This window comes from Sander vitreus, unplaced genomic scaffold, assembly GCF_031162955.1.
Source record: "Sander vitreus isolate 19-12246 unplaced genomic scaffold, sanVit1 ctg666_0, whole genome shotgun sequence".
Taxonomy (NCBI): domain Eukaryota; kingdom Metazoa; phylum Chordata; class Actinopteri; order Perciformes; family Percidae; genus Sander; species Sander vitreus.
This window is the reverse complement of record NW_027595756.1, coordinates 1-14,291: the sequence shown is the minus strand read 5'-3', so window position 1 is coordinate 14,291 and position 14,291 is coordinate 1. Positions and strand designations below refer to the sequence as shown.

Here is a 14,291-nt window from a genome sequence, read left to right as displayed (position 1 = left end):
TTGGTAGTTCAACTACATTCATCTTCGAACCAACAAGTTGAATTGCTTTTTTTGCTCTCTTTTTTCGGTACTGTAATTAACACTGCTGTATTTTTAAGCATTCTTTCATTTGTTTTGTTCCATATTTATTCATTCATTTAGCCTGTTGCTATATGTATTCTTACATGTATGTATTTCCATGTTTATTTTTTTCATTACTGCGGATGAGATCGCGGGCGTGTTCAGGGTGGTATGGCCGCAAGGCGTACCAAGTGAAAACAAGCTATTTAAAGACGATGAACCCCAGAGGTTCTCAAAACTGTTGAAGACGCAGTTTGGGGTTGAGGAGTACTCAACTACATGTAATCACACTAGTAGTGCACCTATACATTTTGCAGTAGCTCTCTGGTAGTTCAACTACATTCATCTTCGAACCAACAAGTTGAATTGCTTTTTTGCTCTCTTTTTTTCGGTACTGTAATTAACACTGCTGTATTTTTAAGCATTCTTTCATTTGTTTGTTCCATATTTATTCATTCATTTAGCCTGTTGCTATATGTATTCTTACATGTATGTATTTCCATGTTTATTTTTTCATTACTGTAATTATTTCTCAATTCTTTTGAACTTACCTTACTCACTTACTCACTAGATGGCAATCTCTGTTCAAAGAAAAGGGTTAAAGGAATGGCAATTCAGTGTGTTTTCAACCCTTTGTTGAACAGAAAGTGGCATCTAGTGAGCTCAGAAAATGAAGACAGTGTTTTGCTTTGCTTCATTTGACCATTACTAGCGCCCTCTGCTGACGGAAAAGAAAAGCTTACAGCACCGGGTATTCCCAGGCGGTCTCCCATCCAAGTACTGACCCGGCCCGACCCTGCTTAGCTTCCGAGATCGGGCGTGTTCAGGGTGGTATGGCCGTAAGCAAGTGTACCAAGTGAAAACAAGCTATTTAAAGACGATGAACCCCAGAGGTTCTCAAAACTGTTGAAGACGCAGTTTGGGGTTGAGGAGTACTCAACTACATGTAATCACACTAGTAGTGCACCTATACATTTTGCAGCAGCTCTCTGGTAGTTCAGCTACATTTCATCTTCGAACCGCAAGTTGAAATTGCTTTTTTTTGCCTCTCTTTTTTCATACTGTAATTAACACTGCTGTATTTTTAAGCATTCTTTCTTCATTTGTTTTGTTCCATATTTATTCATTCATTTAGCCTGTTGCTGTATGTATTCTTACATGTATGTATTTCCATGTTTATTTTTTTCATTACTGTAATTATTTCAATTCTTTTGAATCTTTACCTTTACTCAGACTTGAGTGACTTGGTCGTCTTCCGTAAATTTGAATGATCCAAAAATGTAGATATCTTTGATTTCAAAATCATCCAGATCGGCACAATCTTGAAGAATGAAGAACAAAGAATTCATGGTCAAAGTGCATGAACTCCTACTTGAATTGTTGAACACCAGAGGTTGTTTATTTTAGTTTTAATTTCAAAGATGTTGTTTCCAAAAAAAAGTTGCATCCTCCGCACAGTGCTTCTTTGTCAGCTCTGTCTCCAGCAAAGGAGGAGTAGCGCCTCTGGAGATGGTAAATGAGCTTTGCAAATCACTGTCTTTATTTCTAAGCTCACTAGATGGGCAACTCTGTTCAAAGAAAAGGGTTAAAGGAATGGCACCAGTGTGTTTTCAACTCCTTTATTGAACAGAAAGTGGCATCTAGTGAGCCTAGAAAACAAGACACAGTGTTTTGCTTTGTTTCATTTGACCATTACTAGCGCCTCTCTGCTGACGGGAAAATAGAAAGCTTACAGCACCGGGTATTCAGGTCTCCCATCCAAGTACTGACCTCGCCGACCCTGCTTAGCTTCCTAGACTGACGAGATCGGGCGTGTTCAGGTGGTATGGCCGTAAGCCAGTGTACCATGAAAACAAGCTATTTAAAGACGATGAACCCAGAGGTTCTCAAAACTGTTGAAGACGCAGTTTGGGGGCTGAGGAGTACTCAACTACATGTAATCACACTAGTAGTGCAATCTATACATTTTGAAGTAGCTCTCTGGTAGTTCAACTACATTCATTCGAACCAACAAGTTGGAATTGCTTTTTTTTGCTCTCTTTTTTCTCGGTACTGTAATTAACACTGCTGTATTTTTAAGCATTCTTCATTTGTTTTGTTCCATATTTATTCATTCATTTAGCCTAAGTTGCTATATGTATTCTTACATGTATGTATTTCCATGTTTATTTTTTTCATTACTGTAATTATTTTCAATTCTTTTGAACTTTACCTTTACTCAGACTTGAGTGACTTGTCGTCTTCCGTAAATTTGCATGATCCAATATGTAGATATCTTTGATTTCAAAACTATCCAGATCGGCACAATCTTGAAGAACAAGAAACAAAGAATTCATGGTCAAAGTGCATGAACTCCTACTTGAATTGTTGAACACTGTGAGGTTGTTTATTTTAGTTTTAATTAAAGATGTTGCTTCCAAAAAAAGTTGCATCCTCCGTACAGCTTTCCTTGTCAGCTCTGTCTCCAGCAAAGGAGGAGTAGCGCCCTCTGGCGATGATGAAATGAAGCTGCAAACCACTGTCTTTACTTTTTCTAAGCTCACTAGATGGCAATCTCTGTTCAAAGAAAGGGTTAAAGGAATGGCAATTCAGTGTGTTTTTCAACCCTTTGTTGAACAGAAAGTGGCATCTAGTGAGCTCAGAAAATGAAGACAGTGTTTTGCTTTGCTCCATTTGACCATTACTAGCGCCCTCTGCTGACGGAAAAGAAAAGCTTACAGCACCGTGGTATTCCCAGGCGGTCTCCCATCCAAGTACTGACCCGGCCCGACCATGCTTAGCTTCCGAGATCGGACGAGATCGCGTGTTCAGGGTGGTGATGGCCGTAGCGAGTGTACCAAGTGAAAACAAGCTATTTAAAGACGATGAACCCCAGAGGTTCTCAAAACTGTTGAAGACGCAGTTTGGGGGCTTGAGGAGTACTCAACTACATGTAATCACACTAGTAGTGCACCTATACATTTTGCAGTAGCTCTCTGGTAGTTCAACTACATTCATCTTCGAACCAACAAGTTGAATTGCTGTGCTTTTTTTTCGTACTGTAATTAACACTGCTGTATTTTTTAAGCATTCTTTCATTTGTTTTGTTCCATATTTATTCATTCATTTAGCCTGTTGCTATATGTATTCTTACATGTATGTATTTCCATGTTTATTTTTTTCATTACTGTAATTATTTCTCAATTCTTTTGAACTTTACCTTTACTCAGACTTGAGTGACTTGTCGCCTTCCGTAAATTTGCATGATCCAAAATGTAGATATCTTTGATTTCAAAACTATCCAGATCGGCACAATCTTGAAGAACAAGAACAAAGAATTCATGGTCAAAGTGCATGAACTCCTACTTGAATTGTTGAACACTGTGAGGTTGTTTATTTTAGTTTTAATTAAAGATGTTGCTTCCAAAAAAAAGTTGCATCCTCCGTACAGTTTCCTTGTCAGCTCTGTCTCCAGCAAAGGAGGAGTAGCGCCTCTGAGCGATGGTGAAATGAAGCTTGTGAAACCACTGTCTTTATTTTTCTAAGCTCACTAGATGGCAATCTCTGTTCAAAGAAAAGGGTTAAAGGAATGGCAATTCAGTGTGTTTTCAACCCTTTGTTGAACAGAAAGTGGCATCTAGTGAGCTCAGAAAATGAAGACAGTGTTTTGCTTTGCTTCATTTGACCATTACTAGCGCCCTCTGCTGACGGAAAAGAAAAAGCTTACAGCACCGGGTATTCCCAGGCGGTCTCCCATCCAAGTACTGACCCGGCCCGACCCTGCTTAGCTTCCGAGATCGGACGAGATCGGGCGTGTTCAGGGTGGTATGGCCGTAAGCGAGTGTACCAAGTGAAAACAAGCTATTTAAAGACGATGAACCCCAGAGGTTCTCAAAACTGTTGAAGACGCAGTTTGGGGGTTGAGGAGTACTCAACTACATGTAATCACACTAGTAGTGCACCTATACATTTTTGCAGTAGCTCTCTGGTAGTTCAACTACATTCATCTTCGAACCAACAAGTTGAATTGCTTTTTTTTGCTCTCTTTTTTTCGGTACTGTAATTAACACTGCTGTATTTTTTAAGCATTCTTTCATTTGTTTTGTTCCATATTTATTCATTCATTTAGCCTGTTGCTATATGTATTCTTACATGTATGTATTTCCATGTTTATTTTTTTTCATTACTGTAATTATTTCTCAATTCTTTTGAACTTTACCTTTACTCAGACTTGAGTGACTTGTCGCCTTCCGTAAATTTGCATGATCCAAAATGTAGATATCTTTGATTTCAAAACTATCCAGATCGGCACAATCTTGAAGAACAAGAACAAAGAATTCATGGTCAAAGTGCATGAACTCCTACTTGAATTGTTGAACACTGTGAGGTTGTTTATTTTAGTTTTAATTAAAGATGTTGCTTCCAAAAAAAAAGTTGCATCCTCCGTACAGTTTCCTTGTCAGCTCTGTCTCCAGCAAAGGAGGAGTAGCGCTCTCTGGCGATGGTGAAATGAAGCTTTGCAAACCACTGTCTTTATTTTTCTAAGCTCACTAGATGGCAATCTCTGTTCAAAGAAAAGGGTTAAAGGAATGGCAATTCAGTGTGTTTTCAACCCTTTGTTGAACAGAAAGTGGCATCTAGTGAGCTCAGAAAATGAAGACAGTGTTTTTGCTTTGCTTCATTTGACCATTACTAGCGCCCTCTGCTGACGGAAAAGAAAAGCTTACAGCACCGGGTATTCCCAGGCGGTCTCCCATCCAAGTACTGACCCGGCCCGACCCTGCTTAGCTTCCGAGATCGGACGAGATCGGGCGTGTTCAGGGTGGTATGGCCGTAAGCGAGTGTACCAAGTGAAAACAAGCTATTTAAAGACGATGAACCCCAGAGGTTCTCAAAACTGTTGAAGACGCAGTTTGGGGTTGAGGAGTACTCAACTACATGTAATCACACTAGTAGTGCACCTATACATTTTGCAGTAGCTCTCTGGTAGTTCAACTACATTCATCTTCGAACCAACAAGTTGAATTGCTTTTTTTTGCTCTCTTTTTTTCGGTACTGTAATTAACACTGCTGTATTTTTTAAGCATTCTTTCATTTGTTTTGTTCCATATTTATTCATTCATTTAGCCTGTTGCTATATGTATTCTTACATGTATGTATTTCCATGTTTATTTTTTTTCATTACTGTAATTATTTCTCAATTCTTTTGAACTTTACCTTTACTCAGACTTGAGTGACTTGTCGTCTTCCGTAAATTTGCATGATCCAAAATGTAGATATCTTTGATTTCAAAACTATCCAGATCGGCACAATCTTGAAGAACAAGAACAAAGAATTCATGGTCAAAGTGCATGAACTCCTACTTGAATTGTTGAACACTGTGAGGTTGTTTATTTTAGTTTTAATTAAAGATGTTGCTTCCAAAAAAAAAGTTGCATCCTCCGTACAGTTTCCTTGTCAGCTCTGTCTCCAGCAAAGGAGGAGTAGCGCCTCTGGCGATGGTGAAATGAAGCTTTAGCAAACCACTGTCTTTATTTTTCTAAGCTCACTAGATGGCAATCTCTGTTCAAAGAAAAGGGTTAAAGGAATGGCAATTCAGTGTGTTTTCAACCCTTTGTTGAACAGAAAGTGGCATCTAGTGAGCTCAGAAAATGAAGACAGTGTTTTGCTTTGCTTCATTTGACCATTACTAGCGCCCTCTGCTGACGGAAAAGAAAAGCTTACAGCACCGGGTATTCCCAGGCGGTCTCCCATCCAAGTACTGACCTCGGCCCGACCCTGCTTAGCTTCCGAGATCGGACGAGATCGGGCGTGTTCAGGGTGGTATGGCCGTAGTCGAGTGTACCAAGTGAAAACAAGCTATTTAAAGACGATGAACCCCAGAGGTTCTCAAAACTGTTGAAGACGCAGTTTGGGGGTTGAGGAGTACTCAACTACATGTAATCACACTAGTAGTGCACCTATACATTTTGCAGTAGCTCTCTGGTAGTTCAACTACATTCATCTTCGAACCAACAAGTTGAATTGCTTTTTTTTGCTCTCTTTTTTTCGGTACTGTAATTAACACTGCTGTATTTTTTAAGCATTCTTTCATTTGTTTTGTTCCATATTTATTCATTCATTTAGCCTGTTGCTATATGTATTCTTACATGTATGTATTTCCATGTTTATTTTTTTTCATTACTGTAATTATTTCTCAATTCTTTTGAACTTTACCTTTACTCAGACTTGAGTGACTTGTCGCCTTCCGTAAATTTGCATGATCCAAAATGTAGATATCTTTGATTTCAAAACTATCCAGATCGGCACAATCTTGAAGAACAAGAACAAAGAATTCATGGTCAAAGTGCATGAACTCCTACTTGAATTGTTGAACACTGTGAGGTTGTTTATTTTAGTTTTAATTAAAGATGTTGCTTCCAAAAAAAAAGTTGCATCCTCCGTACAGTTTCCTTGTCAGCTCTGTCTCCAGCAAAGGAGGAGTAGCGCCTCTGAGCGATGGTGAAATGAAGCTTTGCAAACCACTGTCTTTATTTTCTAAGCTCACTAGATGGCAATCTCTGTTCAAAGAAAAGGGTTAAAGGAATGGCAATTCAGTGTGTTTTCAACCCTTTGTTGAACAGAAAGTGGCATCTAGTGAGCTCAGAAAATGAAGACAGTGTTTTGCTTTGCTTCATTTGACCATTACTAGCGCCCTCTGCTGACGGAAAAGAAAAGCTTACAGCACCGGGTATTCCCAGGCGGTCTCCCATCCAAGTACTGACCCGGCCCGACCCTGCTTAGCTTCCGAGATCGGACGAGATCGGGCGTGTTCAGGGTGGTATGGCCGTAAGCGAGTGTACCAAGTGAAAACAAGCTATTTAAAGACGATGAACCCCAGAGGTTCTCAAAACTGTTGAAGACGCAGTTTGGGGGTTGAGGAGTACTCAACTACATGTAATCACACTAGTAGTGCACCTATACATTTTGCAGTAGCTCTCTGGTAGTTCAACTACATTCATCTTCGAACCAACAAGTTGAATTGCTTTTTTTTGCTCTCTTTTTTTTCGGTACTGTAATTAACACTGCTGTATTTTTTAAGCATTCTTTCATTTGTTTTGTTCCATATTTATTCATTCATTTAGCCTGTTGCTATATGTATTCTTACATGTATGTATTTCCATGTTTATTTTTTTTCATTACTGTAATTATTTCTCAATTCTTTTGAACTTTACCTTTACTCAGACTTGAGTGACTTGTCGTCTTCCGTAAATTTGCATGATCCAAAATGTAGATATCTTTGATTTCAAAACTATCCAGATCGGCACAATCTTGAAGAACAAGAACAAAGAATTCATGGTCAAAGTGCATGAACTCCTACTTGAATTGTTGAACACTGTGAGGTTGTTTATTTTAGTTTTAATTAAAGATGTTGCTTCCAAAAAAAAAGTTGCATCCTCCGTACAGTTTCCTTGTCAGCTCTGTCTCCAGCAAAGGAGGAGTAGCGCCTCTGGCGATGGTGAAATGAAGCTTTGCAAACCACTGTCTTTATTTTCTAAGCTCACTAGATGGCAATCTCTGTTCAAAGAAAAGGGTTAAAGGAATGGCAATTCAGTGTGTTTTCAACCCTTTGTTGAACAGAAAGTGGCATCTAGTGAGCTCAGAAAATGAAGACAGTGTTTTGCTTTGCTTCATTTGACCATTACTAGCGCCCTCTGCTGACGGAAAAGAAAAGCTTACAGCACCGGGTATTCCCAGGCGGTCTCCCATCCAAGTACTGACCCGGCCCGACCCTGCTTAGCTTCCGAGATCGGACGAGATCGGGCGTGTTCAGGGTGGTATGGCCGTAAGCGAGTGTACCAAGTGAAAACAAGCTATTTAAAGACGATGAACCCCAGAGGTTCTCAAAACTGTTGAAGACGCAGTTTGGGGGTTGAGGAGTACTCAACTACATGTAATCACACTAGTAGTGCACCTATACATTTTGCAGTAGCTCTCTGGTAGTTCAACTACATTCATCTTCGAACCAACAAGTTGAATTGCTTTTTTTTGCTCTCTTTTTTTCGGTACTGTAATTAACACTGCTGTATTTTTTAAGCATTCTTTCATTTGTTTTGTTCCATATTTATTCATTCATTTAGCCTGTTGCTATATGTATTCTTACATGTATGTATTTCCATGTTTATTTTTTTTCATTACTGTAATTATTTCTCAATTCTTTTGAACTTTACCTTTACTCAGACTTGAGTGACTTGTCGTCTTCCGTAGAATTTGCATGATCCAAAATGTAGATATCTTTGATTTCAAAACTATCCAGATCGGCACAATCTTGAAGAACAAGAACAAAGAATTCATGGTCAAAGTGCATGAACTCCTACTTGAATTGTTGAACACTGTGAGGTTGTTTATTTTAGTTTTAATTAAAGATGTTGCTTCCAAAAAAAAAGTTGCATCCTCCGTACAGTTTCCTTGTCAGCTCTGTCTCCAGCAAAGGAGGAGTAGCGCCTCTGGCGATGGTGAAATGAAGCTTTGCAAACCACTGTCTTTATTTTCTAAGCTCACTAGATGGCAATCTCTGTTCAAAGAAAAGGGTTAAAGGAATGGCAATTCAGTGTGTTTTCAACCCTTTGTTGAACAGAAAGTGGCATCTAGTGAGCTCAGAAAAATGAAGACAGTGTTTTGCTTTGCTTCATTTGACCATTACTAGCGCCCTCTGCTGACGGAAAAGAAAAGCTTACAGCACCGGGTATTCCCAGGCGGTCTCCCATCCAAGTACTGACCCGGCCCGACCCTGCTTAGCTTCCGAGATCGGACGAGATCGGGCGTGTTCAGGGTGGTATGGCCGTAGCGAGTGTACCAAGTGAAAACAAGCTATTTAAAGACGATGAACCCCAGAGGTTCTCAAAACTGTTGAAGACGCAGTTTGGGGTTGAGGAGTACTCAACTACATGTAATCACACTAGTAGTGCACCTATACATTTTGCAGTAGCTCTCTGGTAGTTCAACTACATTCATCTTCGAACCAACAAGTTGAATTGCTTTTTTTTGCTCTCTTTTTTTCGGTACTGTAATTAACACTGCTGTATTTTTTAAGCATTCTTTCATTTGTTTTGTTCCATATTTATTCATTCATTTAGCCTGTTGCTATATGTATTCTTACATGTATGTATTTCCATGTTTATTTTTTTTCATTACTGTAATTATTTCTCAATTCTTTTGAACTTTACCTTTACTCAGACTTGAGTGACTTGTCGTCTTCCGTAAATTTGCATGATCCAAAATGTAGATATCTTTGATTTCAAAACTATCCAGATCGGCACAATCTTGAAGAACAAGAACAAAGAATTCATGGTCAAAGTGCATGAACTCCTACTTGAATTGTTGAACACTGTGAGGTTGTTTATTTTAGTTTTAATTAAAGATGTTGCTTCCAAAAAAAAAGTTGCATCCTCCGTACAGTTTCCTTGTCAGCTCTGTCTCCAGCAAAGGAGGAGTAGCGCCTCTGGCGATGGTGAAATGAAGCTTTGCAAACCACTGTCTTTATTTTCTAAGCTCACTAGATGGCAATCTCTGTTCAAAGAAAAGGGTTAAAGGAATGGCAATTCAGTGTGTTTTCAACCCTTTGTTGAACAGAAAGTGGCATCTAGTGAGCTCAGAAAATGAAGACAGTGTTTTGCTTTGCTTCATTTGACCATTACTAGCGCCCTCTGCTGACGGAAAAGAAAAAGCTTACAGCACCGGGTATTCCCAGGCGGTCTCCCATCCAAGTACTGACCCGGCCCGACTCCTGCTTAGCTTCCGAGATCGGACGAGATCGGGCGTGTTCAGGGTGGTATGGCCGTAAGCTGAGTGTACCAAGTGAAAAACAAGCTATTTAAAGACGATGAACCCCAGAGGTTCTCAAAACTGTTGAAGACGCAGTTTGGGGTTGAGGAGTACTCAACTACATGTAATCACACTAGTAGTGCACCTATACATTTTGCAGTAGCTCTCTGGTAGTTCAACTACATTCATCTTCGAACCAACAAGTTGAATTGCTTTTTTTTGCTCTCTTTTTTTTCGGTACTGTAATTAACACTGCTGTATTTTTTAAGCATTCTTTCATTTGTTTTGTTCCATATTTATTCATTCATTTAGCCTGTTGCTATATGTATTCTTACATGTATGTATTTCCATGTTTATTTTTTTTCATTACTGTAATTATTTCTCAATTCTTTTGAACTTTACCTTTACTCAGACTTGAGTGACTTGTCGCTCTTCCGTAAATTTGCATGATCCAAAATGTAGATATCTTTGATTTCAAAACTATCCAGATCGGCACAATCTTGAAGAACAAGAACAAAGAATTCATGGTCAAAGTGCATGAACTCCTACTTGAATTGTTGAACACTGTGAGGTTGTTTATTTTAGTTTTAATTAAAGATGTTGCTTCCAAAAAAAAGTTGCATCCTCCGTACAGTTTCCTTGTCAGCTCTGTCTCCAGCAAAGGAGGAGTAGCGCCCTCTGGCGATGGTGAAATGAAGCTTTGTGAAAACCACTGTCTTTATTTTTCTAAGCTCACTAGATGGCAATCTCTGTTCAAAGAAAAGGGTTAAAGGAATGGCAATTCAGTGTGTTTTCAACCCTTTGTTGAACAGAAAGTGGCATCTAGTGAGCTCAGAAAATGAAGACAGTGTTTTGCTTTGCTTCATTTGACCATTACTAGCGCCCTCTGCTGACGGAAAAGAAAAGCTTACAGCACCGGGTATTCCCAGGCGGTCTCCCATCCAAGTACTGACCCGGCCCGACTCTGCTTAGCTTCCGAGATCGGACGAGATCGGGCGTGTTCAGGGTGGTATGGCCGTAAGCGAGTGTACCAAGTGAAAACAAGCTATTTAAAGACGATGAACCCCAGAGGTTCTCAAAACTGTTGAAGACGCAGTTTGGGGTTGAGGAGTACTCAACTACATGTAATCACACTAGTAGTGCACCTATACATTTTTGCAGTAGCTCTCTGGTAGTTCAACTACATTAATCTTCGAACCAACAAGTTGAATTGCTTTTTTTTGCTCTCTTTTTTTCGGTACTGTAATTAACACTGCTGTATTTTTAAGCATTCTTTCATTTGTTTTGTTCCATATTCATTTAGCTTGTTGCTATATGTATTCTTACATGTATGTATTTCCATGTTTATTTTTTTTCATTACTGTAATTATTTCTCAATTCTTTTGAACTTTACCTTTACTCAGACTTGAGTGACTTGTCGTCTTCCGTAAATTTGCATGATCCAAAATGTAGATATCTTTGATTTCAAAACTATCCAGATCGGCACAATCTTGAAGAACAAGAACAAAGAATTCATGGTCAAAGTGCATGAACTCCTACTTGAATTGTTGAACACTGTGAGGTTGTTTATTTTAGTTTTAATTAAAGATGTTGCTTCCAAAAAAAAGTTGCATCCTCCGTACAGTTTCCTTGTCAGCTCTGTCTCCAGCAAAGGAGGAGTAGCGCCTTCTGGCGATGGTGAAATGAAGCTTTGCAAACCACTGTCTTTATTTTCTAAGCTCACTAGATGGCAATCTCTGTTCAAAGAAAAGGGTTAAAGGAATGGCAATTCAGTGTGTTTTTCAACCCTTTGTTGAACAGAAAGTGGCATCTAGTGAGCTCAGAAAATGAAGACAGTGTTTTGCTTTGCTTCATTTGACCATTACTAGCGCCCCTCTGCTGACGGAAAAGAAAAAGCTTACAGCACCGGGTATTCCCAGGCGGTCTCCCATCCAAGTACTGACTCCGGCCCGACCCTGCTTAGCTTCCGAGATCGGACGAGATCGGGCGTGTTCAGGGTGGTATGGCCGTAGCGAGTGTACCAAGTGAAAACAAGCTATTTAAAGACGATGAACCCCAGAGGTTCTCAAAACTGTTGAAGACGCAGTTTGGGGTTGAGGAGTACTCAACTACATGTAATCACACTAGTAGTGCACCTATACATTTTGCAGTAGCTCTCTGGTAGTTCAACTACATTCATCTTCGAACCAACAAGTTGAATTGCTTTTTTTTGCTCTCTTTTTTTCGGTACTGTAATTAACACTGCTGTATTTTTTTAAGCATTCTTTCATTTGTTTTGTTCCATATTTATTCATTCATTTAGCCTGTTGCTATATGTGTATTCTTACATGTATGTATTTCCATGTTTATTTTTTTCATTACTGTAATTATTTCTCAATTCTTTTGAACTTTACCTTTACTCAGACTTGAGTGACTTGTCGCCTTCCGTAAATTTGCATGATCCAAAATGTAGATATCTTTGATTTCAAAACTATCCAGATCGGCACAATCTTGAAGAACAAGAACAAAGAATTCATGGTCAAAGTGCATGAACTCCTACTTGAATTGTTGAACACTGTGAGGTTGTTTATTTTAGTTTTAATTAAAGATGTTGCTTCCAAAAAAAAGTTGCATCCTCCGCACAGTTTCCTTGTCAGCTCTGTCTCCAGCAAAGGAGGAGTAGCGCCTCTGGCGATGGTGAAATGAAGCTTTGCAAACCACTGTCTTTATTTTCTAAGCTCACTAGATGGCACCCTGTTCAAAGAAAAGGGTTAAAGGAATGGCAATTCAGTGTGTTTTTCAACCCTTTGTTGAACAGAAAGTGGCATCTAGTGAGCTCAGAAAATGAAGACAGTGTTTTGCTTTTGCTTCATTTGACCATTACTAGCGCCTCTGCTGACGGAAAAGAAAAGCTTACAGCACCGGGTATTCCCAGGCGGTCTCCCATCCAAGTACTGACCCGGCCCGACCCTGCTTAGCTTCCGAGATCGGACGAGATCGGGCGTGTTCAGGGTGGTATGGCCGTAAGCGAGTGTACCAAGTGAAAACAAGCTATTTAAAGACGATGAACCCCAGAGGTTCTCAAAACTGTTGAAGACGCAGTTTGGGGTTGAGGAGTACTCAACTACATGTAATCACACTAGTAGTGCACCTATACATTTTGCAGTAGCTCTCTGGTAGTTCAACTACATTCATCTTCGAACCAACAAGTTGAATTGCTTTTTTTGCTCTTTTTTTTCGGTACTGTAATTAACACTGCTGTATTTTTTAAGCATTCTTTCATTTGTTTTGTTCCATATTTATTCATTCATTTAGCCTGTTGCTATATGTATTCTTACATGTATGTATTTCCATGTTTATTTTTTTCATTACTGTAATTATTTCTCAATTCTTTTGAACTTTACCTTTACTCAGACTTGAGTGACTTGTCGTCTTCCTGTAGAATTTGCATGATCCAAAATGTAGATATCTTTGATTTCAAAACTATCCAGATCGGCACAATCTTTGAAGAACAAGAACAAAGAATTCATGGTCAAAGTGCATGAACTCCTACTTGAATTGTTGAACACTGTGAGGTTGTTTATTTTAGTTTTAATTAAAGATGTTGCTTCCAGTTGCATCCTCCGTACAGTTTCCTTGTCAGCTCTGTCTCCAGCAAAGGAGGAGTAGCGCCTCTGGCGATGGTGAAATGAAGCTTTGCAAACCACTGTCTTTATTTTCTAAGCTCACTAGATGGCAATCTCTGTTCAAAGAAAAGGGTTAAAGGAATGGCAATTCAGTGTGTTTTTCTAAACTCTCGTGAACAGAAAGTGGCATCTAGTGAGCCCAGAAAATGAAGACAGTGTTTTGCTTTGCTTCATTTGACCATTACTAGCGCCCTCTGCTGACGGAAAAGAAAAAGCTTACAGCACCGGGTATTCCTCCCAGGCGGTCTCCCATCCAAGTACTGACCCGGCCCGACTCTGCTTAGCTTCCGAGATCGGACGAGATCGGGCGTGTTCAGGGTGGTACGGGTCGTAGCGAGTGTACCAAGTGAAAACAAGCTATTTAAAGACGATGAACCCCAGAGGTTCTCACAAACTGTTGAAGACGCAGTTTGGGGTTGAGGAGTACTCAACTACATGTAATCACACTAGTAGTGCACCTATACATTTTGCAGTAGCTCTTCTGGTAGTTCAACTACATTCATCTTCGAACCAACAAGTTGAATTGCTTTTTTTTGCTCTCTTTTTTTTCGGTACTGTAATTAACACTGCTGTATTTTTTAAGCATTCTTTCATTTGTTTTGTTCCATATTTATTCATTCATTTAGCCTGTTGCTATATGTATTCTTACATGTATGTATTTCCATGTTTATTTTTTCATTACTGTAATTATTTCTCAATTCTTTTGAACTTTACCTTTACTCACAGACTTGAGTGACTTGTCGTCTTCCGTAAATTTGCATGATCCAAAATGGTAGATATCTT

General features: G+C 39.3%; 10 non-coding genes and 3 pseudogenes across 10 annotated transcripts; all 13 read right to left on the bottom strand.

Moving 5' to 3' along the window:
* Window positions 1–796: 796 nt before the first annotated feature.
* On the bottom strand, window positions 797–905 carry LOC144514704 (5S ribosomal RNA; annotated as a pseudogene).
* Window positions 906–2,771: 1,866 nt separating this feature from the next.
* LOC144514706 (5S ribosomal RNA) lies at window positions 2,772–2,889 on the bottom strand (annotated as a pseudogene).
* Window positions 2,890–3,759: 870 nt separating this feature from the next.
* On the bottom strand, window positions 3,760–3,878 carry LOC144514710 (5S ribosomal RNA). Its single transcript, XR_013501532.1, has one exon. It is a non-coding gene; the product is annotated as a 5S ribosomal RNA (ribosomal RNA).
* An 881-nt stretch (window positions 3,879–4,759) lies between these two features.
* LOC144514709 (5S ribosomal RNA) lies at window positions 4,760–4,878 on the bottom strand. Its single transcript, XR_013501531.1, has one exon. It is a non-coding gene; the product is annotated as a 5S ribosomal RNA (ribosomal RNA).
* Window positions 4,879–5,756: 878 nt separating this feature from the next.
* LOC144514702 (5S ribosomal RNA) lies at window positions 5,757–5,876 on the bottom strand. The gene has a single exon (XR_013501527.1). It is a non-coding gene; the product is annotated as a 5S ribosomal RNA (ribosomal RNA).
* Window positions 5,877–6,754: 878 nt separating this feature from the next.
* Window positions 6,755–6,873, bottom strand: LOC144514708 (5S ribosomal RNA). Its single transcript, XR_013501530.1, has one exon. It is a non-coding gene; the product is annotated as a 5S ribosomal RNA (ribosomal RNA).
* Window positions 6,874–7,751: 878 nt separating this feature from the next.
* Window positions 7,752–7,870, bottom strand: LOC144514707 (5S ribosomal RNA). Its single transcript, XR_013501529.1, has one exon. It is a non-coding gene; the product is annotated as a 5S ribosomal RNA (ribosomal RNA).
* Window positions 7,871–8,749: 879 nt separating this feature from the next.
* LOC144514701 (5S ribosomal RNA) lies at window positions 8,750–8,867 on the bottom strand. Its single transcript, XR_013501526.1, has one exon. It is a non-coding gene; the product is annotated as a 5S ribosomal RNA (ribosomal RNA).
* An 877-nt stretch (window positions 8,868–9,744) lies between these two features.
* Window positions 9,745–9,864, bottom strand: LOC144514700 (5S ribosomal RNA). The gene has a single exon (XR_013501525.1). It is a non-coding gene; the product is annotated as a 5S ribosomal RNA (ribosomal RNA).
* Window positions 9,865–10,747: 883 nt separating this feature from the next.
* LOC144514699 (5S ribosomal RNA) lies at window positions 10,748–10,866 on the bottom strand. The gene has a single exon (XR_013501524.1). It is a non-coding gene; the product is annotated as a 5S ribosomal RNA (ribosomal RNA).
* Window positions 10,867–11,737: 871 nt separating this feature from the next.
* Window positions 11,738–11,856, bottom strand: LOC144514703 (5S ribosomal RNA). The gene has a single exon (XR_013501528.1). It is a non-coding gene; the product is annotated as a 5S ribosomal RNA (ribosomal RNA).
* Window positions 11,857–12,732: 876 nt separating this feature from the next.
* LOC144514698 (5S ribosomal RNA) lies at window positions 12,733–12,851 on the bottom strand. Its single transcript, XR_013501523.1, has one exon. It is a non-coding gene; the product is annotated as a 5S ribosomal RNA (ribosomal RNA).
* Window positions 12,852–13,721: 870 nt separating this feature from the next.
* Window positions 13,722–13,843, bottom strand: LOC144514705 (5S ribosomal RNA; annotated as a pseudogene).
* Between the last annotated feature and the right edge of the window lie 448 nt (window positions 13,844–14,291).